This window comes from Hesperophylax consimilis, chromosome 5, assembly GCF_061612785.1.
Source record: "Hesperophylax consimilis isolate HC1 chromosome 5, BYU_Hcon_1.0, whole genome shotgun sequence".
In the NCBI taxonomy this organism is placed as follows: domain Eukaryota; kingdom Metazoa; phylum Arthropoda; class Insecta; order Trichoptera; family Limnephilidae; genus Hesperophylax; species Hesperophylax consimilis.
Window position 1 is genome coordinate 38178426 of NC_142840.1, and position 16191 is coordinate 38194616.

Below are 16191 nucleotides of genomic sequence, written 5' to 3' on the forward strand. Positions count from 1 at the left end.
ACTTATAATTAAAATAATTTTATATCAGGAACAGGTCTACAGAATTAAAAAAAATATAGATCAAAAACAAAGTATCATTTTATTCTCTTCACCTACTTTTTTGCGGCCTTTGCCCTCTTGGTTCCCGTTGGGAGTTATGGAGTGAAGAAATGTGTTCCTTTTCTAACCTCCGAATGAGCATTAGCTACGCAATTCGGGCTGCACAATGCACCTGAGCAGTTCCCAATTATAAAGTGAAGCGTATGATGTCAATTATTACAGCTATACTAGTGTATTCGGAGCGCCCGAATACACTTGGGACGAGGTATTTTAAATTTGCTTGTATCTGCATACGTTTGCGGCAAAGGGTCAAAGCAATGTATGAGGTGATTTTTGACCGATAATATATTCGTTAAGCTTTTTTATGAATGCGCAAGTAATGTATTGCTGGCCCAGGGAATAATTTCAAAGTCAGACCACACATTTAATAAAAATACAGGCGTCAGTTTACTGCATTAAAACGAAATAGGGATCAGGCTAGATAATTTAGTTAATTATAAGTCATAAAGTTATTTAAGTTTGAGTTCCGGAAAGCCAAAAACATAAAAGTCATATACTTAGGTTGTTCCCCATTGACAAAGAGCACTTTCTTCCCAACCAAATTTTTTAACCTACTGTAAAACCATGATATATTTATAACACGTTTTACTTGTTTAGTATAGTACATTATTATACAGCCCTGACGAAGCTTCGTTGTAGTGAAACCTGGTCGGCATTAGGATATAGTCGACAAATATATTATTATACATAGTCGGCATTAAATAAAAAGTCGTTTTACAAAGTTATTTTTATTGTTTAATTTTGAATAATGTTTTTCACATGTTTTCAAAGGGAAATAGTTATAGGTAATAATATCGTTTTAGGGAATCTGTGTGATGCCGTCAAAAGACTAATTTTGTGATGAGAAGGCTCGAATACGCCATTATAGTCACAACTGATTTCATACCCTGTTTTCCCCTTTTGACTGCTTAATTTAATTTTTTTGCATGTTGGGAGCGGTCGGTTACATATATTATATCGACCCCGTAAAGTCAAAAGAGCGTAAGGGACAATTTAATCAAAAATTAGTGAAACATACATTTTTGATCAGACGAATAATTTAATACAAACTGTATGATTAACTCATTTATGACTAAGTTTGCCTTTCCGGCGTCGATATATCATATGTAACTGTAGAATATAAATACCTATGTTTAAGAGTCCACTAAAAAAACTGTCAGATAACAAATAGGGTTTGTTTGATGTTAGTTTGCGGCTAGTTCTTTGTACTTTGGCATGGAGAAAGCTGGGGACGTTTTAAAACTATTGTATCCTACTTACTTGTACGTATTATTTTAATCCGGGAACCAAGTTTCTAAACACGGACCATGAGAGGTTACTTTGTATAAGAACTATTAAGGCAGGATTAGATATCGCCAGTCATCACCAATATTCTTAAATTATGGTTTAACATAAATTTATTTCATGAGGGTTCCAATTTTATCACAAGTGGAAAACGCCGTGCTGTTGGCACGACTTGTGGGGGTTTTAATAAATGATTTTTTTCATTATTATTATTATTATTACCATATGGAAACTACATCGGGATCCACATGAAAAATGTTTGTTTTATACGATTATTTAATTAACAGAAAAGTTGGATTAAATAATAAAAATATCAATATAACAAATAACATTTAAAAATTTTAAGTTAAAGCACCCAGTGAAGCACGGGTAAAGCACCCAGTGAGGCACGGGTAAAGCACACAGTGAGGAACAGGCAAAGCACCCAGTGAGGCACGGTAAAGCACCCATTGAGCCACGGGTAATGCACCTAGTGAGGCACGGGTAAAGCACCCAGTGGGGCACGGTGAAGCACCCAGTGAGGCACGTGTGAAGCACCCAATGAGTCACGGGTAAAGCACCCAGTGAGTGTACGAAAATCGGTTACAAAATAGAACATGTCCGTTTTTCATCCAGAAAAAATAACAAATAGAAACTGCACTATAAAACGCATCGTGTGCACCGCCCATATATGTTATTAACGCTTGTGCCTAAAAAGAGTTGTGTCTGTGTGGCGGTCAGTCCACATCACCTACCCCTGCTGAGAAACGGTGGGATGTTTTTTAATTATAAAAATGAACCTTTTAAATTTTTATTAATCTTAAATAGCATGATAGGTAGCATCATGCTACTTGCACGTAATCAAATAATGCCGTTTCCTTCAGACGTATTTTCATAACTAAAACGCAAGCTGAATATAATGGCGTAGATAAATGGAGTAGCGTTTCCACAAAGTGAAAGATCCATGAAAGTTGAGACAGCATTGTGAGTAATTACTCGGGGTTAATATTGTACGATAATCTTTAAATGCACGTTCAATTCTCTGTTAGTTAATAATAAGAAGACATTTGAGAAACGCCATCTTTATTTCAGCCGAAAATTGCGAATTTTACAAAAGAGAAATATCTACATAAAAAACAATTTAAAGAAATTATATTTCTTACGGTAGTTTTATCCTTTACGTTGATATGCAAATACGAAAATGCATAAGTAAAACCAAGGCAAAAATGATGTTAAGCAATAAAAAATAAAGTTCCTGAGGTTACCTATGTAAATGGGGCTTAGATAAATTGAAACGATATAATAATAATAATGCCACTTTTACATTATAGACCTACCTAGTTATTACGCTTTTAGATAGACGTAGGTCATTTAGTCAATGGCGTAGGTAGATAGATGTTTGACTTTGTAAAATTTTATCATTTTCTAGCACACACAAGGCAGATAAATATAAATCCATATTAGCCATTTCGAAGACACCTACATGTTCATGTGTAGTACATAGAGAGAAGAACAACAAAAAACCATTTGATGTAAAAATCCGGACCTAAAAATTGAGTTATTGCTATTGCAGTTCACATATTTTCATGTAAGTAAATGTAAATAATTTAAATTAGAATTTTATAATAATATAAACTACCGATCGATTTATCTCTTTCATGCAGATTTTGCACGGCATTTGTTATTTTTTATAAAATAACAAAACATTACATTTATTCCGTTAATTATAATAATGCATTATCGTACGCCTATTGCTAATTACGTGAGTTTTATTTCTACTGCGTAGAAAATCGTCCATATTAAAAATCATGGGTTCTTTAGTTTAGGTTCGTCAGTCGAAACTGTGTAGTCGTTGGTTGAACAGCTTTCTGGTTTCTTTTTCAACTTTTTCAATCACAATGGGATCCATGTGGAAGCTGATGATATTACTTGCAATTTTCGCAATAATTTTGTCACCTACTGATGCAAGTAAGACCATTTTAACATTAAGAACATGGAGAAAATTTACAGATTAAAAGTATTGCTAATTTATTAAGAATCTTTTCAAATTATTCGTATTCCAGTTAAATACGGGATTGCAGCCCCGATATACATGAAAAATATTATCACGATGTTGGAACACGTGTTCATAAAAATCCTTACAATTTCGCATTTCGTCATTATATATTATCAATAAAAACGCAGGTGTGTGAACACGTGTTATTGTTATTATTTTTTAAAGATAAACTAATGTTTATAAGTCAAGCTTTTATACATAGCACAAAGGATAACAAATTATCATAAGCAATAGTTGCTACTTGTACATATTGATACATACTGGTACATATTGAATTATTTGGCGTGTTGGAAATAAGCCTACGTAGCTCAGTGGTCCAGAGCACCTGACCGGACATCAGAAGGTGCGGGTTCGATTCCCGTTCGCGGCATTTATTTTTAATCGGGAGATATTTTCAATTTGTATTAATATTTCAGGGGACTAATTATTGCTTATAATTACGTGTTATTATTACTAAAAGTTTATCAGGAAACTGCCTACAAAACCCGTTTTTTACCGGATTACCAATAATTTTACGAGATTCTTAATAAATTAGCACTACTCATTAAGAAGATGGAAATTGGAAATTGAAATGAATTTGACAGGGAGATATGTAAATATACGAAAGAGGGTGCGCTAATATATAAAAAAAACGATTATAACAGGCGTAAGCGACTGTTGTTAAAATATTTAATTAAAATATAGCAAAAATCTCGAGATGGTAATTTCGTTACATAACTACAAAAGTTAAATAACAGAAGCAAATGTGCTTACTCATAATTTTCGGAAAATACCTTGCGATTTTTTTCTACCGAAAGAATTTTATGTAATATTTATTTGTTTTATAATTTTTTACAACTGTTGAAAAGAATTTGACCCGAGGTACGTTCTAAGGTCACATTGTACATGGTTATTTGTGTGAATTTTCAATTTGGTCAAGTTTTTTTGGTTACAAGCGGTAAATTATAAATCGAAGAAAATCAATAACTTCGATCATCAGTCCCAAAATTAAAAAAAAATAAAATTTGTGTACTAATTAGTCTAGTTAGTTAATAATTTAAATTCTGCATAATTTAGATTCTATACAAATACAAGGTTTTATGAGATTTACCTGACTTCATTTAACCAGTAATAGGTTATTTGGAGTAAAAAATGTAAATGACATTTGGTCTTCGAAGGCTTTATTTCTCATTAAAAAAACTTTAAAAAATTTGAAGGTATTCGTCAGTTATAATCAGGGTGAAGATTTGAGCGGTAATTCCATATACATATGAATATCTTATGTCTGTGGGTAATTCGATTGAGTGACCAGTGATAAAAAAAATTCTCCGAAGACCAAAATTTGATTGCCATTTTAGCTCAAAACAATGACAGGAATCACTGTTTAAGTAAGTCAGGTATATCTAGTATACCAACCTGTATTTAAAAACATCATTCAAGTTTCCAATTATTTTGGTATTTTAGTAATATTTAGGTGGCCAGTAATACAAATAATGTTGGTATTCCAACAATATTTGGGTGGCCTCTTATACAATTTAATTGATATTCCAGTAATATTTAAATAGCCAACTGTAAAATTATGTTGGTATTCCAGTAATACTTGGGTGACCAGTAATACAATCATTTTGGTATTCCTGTAATATTTAGGTGGCCAATAATACAATCATTTTGGTATTCCAGTAATATTTAAGTGGCCAATAATATTACTTTTGGTTTTGCAAAAAATATTGTTTTAGATTTCATTAAACTGTTTTATGATACCTGCTTAAAAGCGATAACTCATCAATTGATTTTCATGAAAAGTTTGTAGTTTTTCCAGATGATAACATCATAGTCTTCTGTTTCAGGGTTCGCGAAGTCTTTGTCAGCGGCCCAGAAGACTTTGCACAAGGCTACCATCGTTGATATCTTGAAGCTAGTGAGAAAGTATAATAGTATCGTCAATACCATCGTGGAAAACTCTGGAGACGATATCAACGAGCTTCTCGTCATGACCATCAAGTTCATGGAGCCTCACATTAAGCCGCTGGCTGTGGGGGCCAAACACTACTTTGATACTCTGGTGGATTCGGAAAATCTGCAGTAACAATGTTATCAAATTAAATCATTTTGCCAACTTATGATTCATCTAATCACTGCTTTTCATTTATTAATTGATGTCAAAAATGCTACATCTTCGATCTCGTAACGTGCAGATATTCAGTTGCATGGATTATTGGGATTGGCTGTGTTCGTCCATTACCAGTACTCCATGAAAGTGTCAGATAATATTTGTACTTAATAAAAAAATATACATTCTGAGCTTGCAAACGTGTATTTTTTATGACCATCCTGATCTTCCCGTATTTTCTGTTCACGTAGGCTGTTGATATAACTCAAGAAAAGTAAGATAAAAAAGATAAATATGTGGAAGAAGAACGTTAGCAAGTTAAAAAGAAGATACGAAAAGATGTATGGCATTAAATGTACAGCAGCGTAATATGCCAATGATATTCATTTTGGGAAGCGGGCATGGTACCACTGCCCATTTATTTGATAACCAACACCTCTGCAATCGATCATCCCCAGGTGGTTCGATTCTTTTGGTGACCAAGCAGGGACGTCCAGCTACATGGAGTGAGGTTTGTCCAGGTCTTCCGTCTGCCTGCCTGCTACGTGGCGGGATTGTGAGAGGCCGGTTAAGAGACACCATTTCACCTCTCCAGGATGACAATCTCGGCCCATCAGTGGGAGGGATACATTCATACGTATGTCACTTCTGGACTTACTGACCCCCAGAGTCCTACCACCCCTCATAAATGTTCCCTTTCTTCTAAAACTCCTTCCATACAACACCCAAAAAGATAATAGGTCCTGAAGGAAATTAAGACTGGACAATACCCTAAAATAAAGTCGAAATTTTAACGACACAAAAATATACTTAACTACATAAGTGAGGAAGTCGTGTCAAAAAATATTCAGCGCGCAGCCCGGCGTAATGGACGGACCTACGGTCCAAAATGCCATAGCAGATCTAGAAAATTGATCTTTCCGTCGTGCTTATTTTAATTTCTTCGAGTGAACGTATTAATAAAATCTCAGATATTTCTAGAGGAAGACTTCGGGAAGTTACTAATTCATCGTTTAGAAAAACAAAATCTGGTGCTCACCGCTAATTTTATAGTTTAAAGGTAAGATACTTTTATAACTTACATCCGAAGGGATCGCTATAAAAATATATTATCGTTACGAATTATTAAAGAGTTAATTGAAATGTGAGCAGCTTGAGCACAAAGGAGCATATTGTGAAGCATTAACTTGTTTTTAACACTAAACTATGCAATAGAAACTTTCAGTATCGCCATGGTGAAAGACAACCGTTCAGAATCGAAATGTTGCGTCATTTTAGCCTTCGTTGGTGAGATCTAAATAGCCAGGTAATTCATAACCTCCCTCTTCTCCATCACCATCCCATTCTCACTACCTTCACCCTCATAACATACTCCAATTGAGGATGCCATAGTCCCACTGGCTCCAGACGGTTGGGAGCAGTTGGGACTCTTGTGCGACATCAACTTTAAAAAATCAAATTTATTTAACACAACAGGTATTGCTGATTGAAATTCAGTCCTTTCAACTTCGATAGCTTAGATAGTGAGAATTGAAATTGAATTTAGGGTATAGGTACTGTTTTCCTCGTGGTAAGAATATTTTTTTATTTTATTTATATAGCTAAATGAGACGATTGTGAGCCTAGTGTGGTAGTCGTTAAAACCCAAAGAGCTCTAAAATTATGTAACACACTGTTCAAGTTGGCAGCCACCTCTGGTCTGGAACCCCAAAATAATTGACAAAACCCTAAAATCTGTGCAGAAACGGGCGTTTTTTTTCATAGATTTCCCTCTCTTAACACAAGCTATCTTCAGAGCACAGATGGGAACGCTGTTCTTGTTCTACCAGTATCTCAATAGAAAACGCTCCGAGGAACAAGCGTCATTGATCCCTTCGGCACCGGTCATCGGTCTGGAAATAATCCATACGCGCGCTCAACATTTGTACACCGTTTGATATTTGTCACGTGAGAACGGGTTGTTTCTATGACTCCTTCTGAGTTCGAGCTCGGCTGTGGAACGATTTGCCAGCCTCTGTGTTTCCTCCTCCCATATCATAAGTACCATATCATAAGTCTCTTCAAGACTGTTCACTCCTTCTTCTCCTCAAAAGACTTTACACACAGCAACCCCAAAGATGGCATAGGCTCTTAGGGATTTTGATTAATTAAAATCCTGTTGATAACGTGTTTGCAAGGCATTTCCGAACCAAATATCTGTAAATTCAACATATATCGTAACTTTTCAGTGTGTACTTTGGTATTTTACTAAAAGTTTATCAGGAAACGTATCGATTCATTCGTTAACAGCCCGCAATCCCGTTTTTAAACCTATTACGCATAATTTAAAGAGACAATTAATAAATTTGCAATATTTTTTAAGTTTTATGGTAAAAAAAATTAAATTGTAATTAAAAAGTTGTCGGCAAAATAAGCAAAAAGCAGATAAAATTCTGATGTAGTCAAAGTGTAATTTTTAATCAAAGTTACATTTATCAAAGAACATCTATATTTTATAGAGATGGTGATAAGAATTACGATCAAATATCAACAAATCGAATGCATAAATTAATATGCATTTGCTTCCGTGGTGTTGTTTCATAATACAATATAAACTGAAAATAATCTTAATCAGTTTTTCATGTATTTTTTGCGGTAATTAGAAACAGTCTGCACTTCATTAAGTCATTAATTTATACCTAATTATTGAACTTGGATTATAGAAATTATCGATAAAAGCGTTTATAAAAAGTTATCATGACGTGTTATATGCCAGCGGATTTCACAAAGGGATGATTTTTTTTTTAATATTTGCTTTCTGGGTTTTCGCCCTTCAAGCGTTTTCTTAAATACCTAATAAAAGGACAGAGAAAAGGAACAGGAGTGATATGTTATCAAGTGTGTAAAATACAAAATTTGAAAAATATTTTTTAACTGAGCTGCGTCTAATAAGGAATGAAATTTAAAAAAAAAACATGGAGGGGACCAATAAAAAATAATAATTTCGGTATTGTGTCTGTCCTGAGTAACTCTAGTTCAACGAACTGTGGAACTCTGTTTTGCTTTAAATTTTATGTGTCCTTTTCAAAAATGGAACTGATTGTGTGAAGAATTCACACAATAAAATAGTGTCTACCTATTAACATACTATTTTAAGAGAAAATTTTCACAATTAAAACTGATGTAATATCAAGACTTCAGATAAGCGATACAGTACCTACTTACCTATATATATTATTTTTTTGATACATTACATTTTATTGGCAAGGAAGCTTTTTGCTGTCCAACTAGGAAGGTTCACGTTTTAGGACAGTCAAATTAACAGGTTTCAAATTATCATCCATGTACACAATTACATAAAACAGTAACATTACAAAATATATAATAGTAACACAATTGCATAATAGTAACACTATCTTGTTAAATCATATGACAAGTACATTGAGTAGGTAATACACTAATGGCGAATATAAGAAAAGAAAAAATGGGTAAAATTTAAAATTTGTGAGAAAATAAGTATGTAAAAGCGAAGATACAACTAGGTCTTCGTGATAAATAAATATCAGATTACATTTTTAGTAATATTTCGGAATCAGTCCTGCCTAGATCTAATAACCATTTTGTTATTTTTGGACCAAAGGATGACAATTCACACTTTTTTCAGCTGTGAAGGGATTTTGTTATACATTTAAGGACCTAGATATTATGAGAATAGTTTTTGATAAGCCGCTCTGTTGCTTTTAATACACTACTTAGTACAATTTCGTTAATATTTCTTCTTGAATATTCTGCAAAATATATATATATATATTTTTTTTTTATTTAGTAGCTATATTATACATTTTTTTTTACATTTTTATAAGAATATATATATAAAAAATAGATGTTGATTATATTCATAGTCCTCCTCACTAGGAGATCCTGTGCTGAGGGGGACTAGGTTTTGGATAAGTTATTCAGCGACTTCTATGGTATGACTCCATGTTTTGGGTAAGGGTTTCCAGAAACTTCTACGACGATGTTTTAAATATGCTAGTAAGTTCTTTTTCCGGTAATTCCTTAAGCCAAGATTTAATGTTCTTAATGCAGTTGTTTTTTGTTTTGATTTGTTTGATACTAAGTGGGAGTTTGTTATATACCTTTACTGCTAAAAATTCAGAGCTTCTTTGTCCAAAGGTAGAGTTACACTTTGGTATAGTTAGTATCTCTGTTTGTTTGGCTCTGGTATTATGAGTATGTGAGGTGTTTTCCTGAGAATTATTTTTGAGGTGTTGTACCAAAATGTTTTTGGCATAGATTTTCTGTATGCTTGGAACGTCAAATTGTTTAAAAATTTCTGTTGTTGATGTCCTTATGGGAACCTTTAGTATGGTCTTTATGATGCAATTCTGAGTTACCTTCAGCTGTTTTATATGTTTTGATACTGCTGAGCCCCATCCTATTATTCCATATTCCAATTTGGAGTGGCATAAAGCATAGTAAACTCTATTTAAATCCCTAGCTGACAAAATGTTCCGTAATTTTTTGAAGAAGTAGATGAGTTTAGTTAACTTTTTTGAAGTTCGATCAATGTGTGAATCCCAGTGTAGTTTATCGTCAATTTCAATACCAAGATATTTTATGCTTTTGGTTTGAGTTATAATCGAGCAGGAACATTGAGGAAATTTTTTTTGACATTCATGTAGTTTGAGTATATGCTCATTCATTGGTTGTCCTCTTTTGTTTTTGGAGAAAATTAAATATTTGGTTTTATTCACATTTAATGTAAGGCAGTTTGCTTTAAGCCAGTTTTGAAGAACAGTTAGGCCATGTTCAGCCTCCTTATATGTGCTTGTCCAATCTTGTTCATGGAATAAAATTACAGTGTCATCTGCAAAGCTCATTATGTTTCCTTTGATGGGAAGATTCATAAGGTCATTTATGTAAATTAGAAATAGTATAGGTCCTAATACGCTTCCCTGGGGGACACCGTACTTAATTGGTAGAGTTTTGCTCCTTCTTTTACCAATTTGTACAAATTGTTCTCTTCCCGTTAAGTAACTTCTAAGTAGGTTTAGGGTTGTTTCGGTTATTCCATTTTTTTTTAGTTTTAAATACAGTATTTCGTGGTCAATGGTATCGAAAGCTTTTTGAAGATCAATGAAAACTGCTAGGCATTTTTTGCCTTCATCCAATTTTCTAATAATTGTATTTGTTACATTAGCTATAGCGTCACCAGTACCCAGGTTTTCCCTAAAACCATACTGCGTAGATGATAATATTTTATTAGAATCCAAAAATGTAAGCATTTGTTTTTTTATAACTTTTTCTAATATTTTTGATAGTGTAGTTAAAATACTAATTGGTCGATAGTTTGATACATCATTTTTGGGACCGTTTTTATATATTGGAATGATCGTAGCAATTTTAAGACAAGCAGGAAAAATACCATTTGATATTGACAGATTTATAAGATACGTCAGTGGGTGGATTAACTCATTTTGTAGATATTTAATTGATTTGTTTTGTTGTTCTTCTGGTGTGTTCTTTACATAAAATTTCAAATTCACAAATCCTACAATTATAATATCCCTTGATGTTTCGCGGTCGCGGCTCTGCGCTAATTCTATAGTTCTAGATACATCAAGGGGATATCGATTCGATAATGACCAATATATAAGTCGGTTCGGTATAGGTTATATGAAATTATATTTATTTGTCCACATTTTAACCCAAGTGATTCATTTATGATCCATGCCTTCTTCAGATATGCCGTGTGCTTATTCTTTTTAAGGAGAGGAAGGAGTGAATTTGCAAACTCATTGTAGGAAGATCAGACCGGTTGTTCCAGAGACGAGCTTTAAAAGGGCCTTTTCTCTCACCAAATTAATGTCAACTATATACGGTTATTAGGTACGCGTTTGCCGTGTCCCCCTACCGTGCAGTTGTGCGAAGGGATCAATAACACTATGACACTATAATATATAGCCATAGAGCACCTTGACTTCAGGTACCGGTAAAACACATTATACAAACTGAAATATGTTATATGCTCATTCAGTTTTATTTATAAAGATTCCTAATACGCCGCTGCAGCGTTGGTATAAGTGGAAGAGGGCCTTATACTGCTCGTTTTAAAATCGTTACTCTTAATAATATTCATGCCATTTTTTTTACTTAACTAAACTCCGATCATTTTCGCATTTCACATTTTGTTGCTAACTTCACTTTTCTTCAGATGATATTTGTAATGTCATTGATACGGTCTGTTTTTATTTGTATCGAAATCCGGCCAACTCAATTATGCGTCCTGTATTTCCTTAGTAAATCAATTTTAAATATTCCTCTGATCGTGCTGCAAATGGGTATTACTGCTTTTATACATTTTCATTCCGATTTAACCTGCTTGTTTAAAATCATTAATTCAATGTTTGATACCCCTGATTTATTATATGTAATCTCTTTTCATACTCCAAGCAGGTCGGTTACAAGACAGTACCTTCCATATTATTGTAGCGATTCTATATCAACGTCCGAATATCACACTCCTATGCGACGGATTCAACAGCTAGGAAACAAATACTCCGATGTTGTTGATATATTTAGTACATCAATTTCAGTATATAAGCATACCTTATTGAAGTTTTTTTCACCAAGTAGGGGAATATTTTATTATGCTATTTAAATTGACAGTATTACAGTATTTTGCACGTTAACAGTATTTTGTCGGCTGAAAGAAAAAAATATTTTGTTTTTTTTTTTAATATTTATATTTTGTACCTACATACTGTATGGATCAAAATCAACAATGTTTTGTTTTATATATGTGTTTTAAACAGTCATTTCCTGCACTATTTACGAGTACGATTTCTTAAATATTGTTATATATGTATGTAAAAGCCTTAATAGGCGTAAAATAAAAAATAAAATAAATCAATAAATTATGAATAAGATGGCCCGTGTTTAGCAACTAACCCTTTACAGTTTCCTTGGAATATTGCAAAATTTTGGTAGATTGACTTCCGAAAAAACAAATGCCAAAAATTAAACTTCGCTATTTTAAGTTCATACTGTAGGTTATATTATTTGTTAAATGTTGACCACCGTGAAAATGAAATGGCTATAAAAGCAACTAGTACCTATTTATCGTTTATTCTAGATTACTACAAGGGAGGTAGGTATACTTCCCATGCCGATAAGTCAGTAAACTGAATTAACACAATGCGGCAACACAAGGCATTAGTCTGTGTTATTGTCCTCACAGTATGTTTTCCAAATCCGAGCTTATCTGAAGGAGAAGTCGGTGAGTTGGACTTACATTATCGTGGGGTTACTGACAAAAGTTGGTGACGATATTTAAAGTTTTTTTTGAATTAGCGATGATTTATGTATTATTATAAATGTCTGGAATAAGTTTAGGTCCCCTCTTATGTCGTAATATTTTGCTAACTCAAAACACTACTACTTTATTCTAAATTTAAATCAACCTAATTGAATATTCTAAATTTAAATTAACTTAATTTAATATTCTAAATTTAAATTAACCTAATTTAATACACTAAATTTAAATTAATCTTATTTAATATTCTAAATTTAAATTAAGCTAATTTAATATTCTAAATTTAAATGAACCTAATTTTAATAATCCTGACGAAGAATCCATTGGCTTTGAAACATCCAGATTATTATTGATTAAGAAAAGGGTAAACAAAGTGTTTTTATTTATGTATATATAATCAAAATGACGTCACAAAGTAATTTTACAACTGTTGTAGAAGAAATTAGCATATTTGTTTAAAATCAAGATTCTAATAATTTTTTTAAAAATTAACACTAGCATTATTTCCCAAACCCTGATTTTATAACGAAGATCAAACTTTAAAATCGAGTTTACTCCAAAACATGTTTTTGTAAGTTATCAATTTTTGTCAATAACCCCACGATTTACATTTTTATCTCGTTATTCTTCCAAAACCCTGTAACCTGTAATGTCCAGCTTTGAACTAACGCCACTTTCAAATTCATTATGTTCTGACAAATATTTGTCTGATATAATCCAAATTTATTTATTTTGAGCTTAGCTAAGTTCTGTTTTGACGCTACCATTTCATGCATGGTTTTATTACGTCCTAAAAATGAATGTCACGCTGACATTTTTTGTGTCTTGAATGTATTGCTGACATTTTTTTTTCAGTAAAATTAGAAGCCAAGGAAGACAGCGAAGGCTTTGGATTAATTGAAGTCCTGCACATCCTGGAGCAAGTCAGGAATGTCGTGGAGGTCCTCGTGGACACTTCCCTGGGAGACTTCTCCGAGCTGGTGGATGCGACCTTCAAATACGTCGAACCCATCGTCCAGGCCGTCTTTCAGAAGGTCGAGAAATTATTTCAAGGTGAGTATTCACAAAGGTGACCCAATCGTGTTTTCTTTATTCGAACTAACAATCGAAACCCTCTTACAGCTTCTCAAGCATTCTTGCGCTGCCCATACACATGATAAAAAAGAGCGAGCCGAGCCACGAATTATGGGAAAGGAGCGAAGCAACCGCAAGCGGCGTTTTAGGCCATTATGGTTGCTTCGTTCCTTTCCCATAATTCGTGGTTCGGCTTGCTCTTTTTTTCTCATGTCTGTCTATACGTAGCATTAATTTTAAAACCCTTATACAATCTACTCGCAATCACTTTGAAAACCAACAATTATAGTAGATATTTCTCAATGTATAGTGAAATATGTTTAATTATTAAACCACTGAGAGATTTTCACTGACATATTTTAGTGAGTATACAAGAGTAAAGAGATACACTTGCCTATAAATAGGGATGGAATGGTGGGAGGGAGGAATGGGGAAAAAGGAAAAAGGAGATGGATCTAGTCTGAGTTGATTAATACGTATTGTGTGAGTGTTGTTTATTGATTTTGTGTTCGAAAATTTGAGGTGCTGAGTTAAAAGTCAAATTCATTGTATGAAATGTTAAAAATGTACCAAGCGCGGTGAATTAATATGTTGTGTTTCGAGTTAATGTTAAATTAGGGACGTTTAATGTGTGGTTTTGTCTGGTTTGTCTGACATGTATAAGCATAGAATTAAGAATAACATTATAAATACGATGTTGGCGTGTTTCTTGATCAAAATATGATCATTGGGATGGCGAATGTAAGAGAGACAGAGCGCGTGCTGAATGGGCAAGAATCAAAAGGAACTAAGTCAGTGGAGACATTGGTTTCCATTCACATTTTCATGGAAAGCATTTCTAGTGTGTATTATATATTCAGTGTGCATAAGCGACTTCTTCGTTGTAACCTCCCATCTGATTCAAAAAGCGAAAGAGAGACAAGGATAGAGACGTAAAATTTTTACATACCTGCGACAAAACTCATAAATTAGATAGGCTAGAGTCATTTCATTAGAGATAACCCGCCTAACTAAAAAAGTAAACTCCAACAATGTTATGAACACAAAATTAGAATCAGTTGCTAAATCTCCGCTGCTATATACATTATAATCAGTATGTCACCTATCCTAAATATGTATTTGAATTATATAAAATCCATTAAAATATTTTTTCCTAACCACACAATAGATTACCGATAACTTTATGTTGGGTAAATCCTTAAATTAATAGTCCTAATAGGCATAATTATCATAGTTCTATAGATAAATTCATTTGATTTTAATAACAATACTTATTTGGGAAATATCATATTTCACGAAAAAACCCCTCATAATTCAAACCAACCTATTATGTTAAACCCTCCCCTCAATGTAATTTGCCTATGTATATAAACCCTAGTTTAAGACAAAAATTGTACCAGTCTGAAGATGGCCCTAACAGGCTGAAACCGGTCACGGTCAAATAAAAACAAGTGGAAAAAAGTTTAAAATTGTGTTCTTTATATATAGCGAAAGAGAGGTTACAATGGAACTCTCAGCTGCAGAACCGTATTTAATTATCTTGTGTGATTTTTGGGAGAGAGACAGTTGGGAGACCGACATATGCGCAAACAGCAGGGCCGGTCCTGTGCGGGTGCAATTGGAGCAGGCCGCTCCGGGCGCCGACTTACCAAAGCGCCAAGGCGCTGATAATACCTATCACATAACACAGTGCTTAGAGGTTTTTACTAGCGCCAGACTCCGTATGACTCATGGCCAGCCCTAGCTAGGCAGGACATTCAAAATGGCTGCTGACCGTGTGTTCTTAGTTTGAAGAGGTCCTTTCGTCATTACTGTCATTAGGATTATTCCAAAACACAGTTTTGTTTAACGGATAATTTATCTGCATGACATATTATAAGATTCACTTACTGTGGGATTTTGGAAGATGCGAGTAGATTGTATGGGGGTTTTAAACTAATTTAAAATTTAATCCTACTCAGATATTTTTACTAATTGGAGACATATACAATACCTATTCATATTAAGTTGATTGAGTAAAAATGAGTAATAATTTTTACCCAATCGTTATATTCTTATTATTAACTGCAAATATTGTCAGTGTTACATTGCTGATTAATTAAAATACTGTTAAAAACGCAGTAGCATACCATTTCCTAATAAACTTTTAGTATAGTATTATATCGGAACACGTGTTCATGCACCTGAGTTTGTTTTGACAGGACACAATGACGAAAAGCGAAAATATTTAAATTTTTATGAACACGTGTTCCGACATCGCCATAACACATTTGTGTTTTACTGATAGTTTATTAGGAAATCTGTCAATTCATT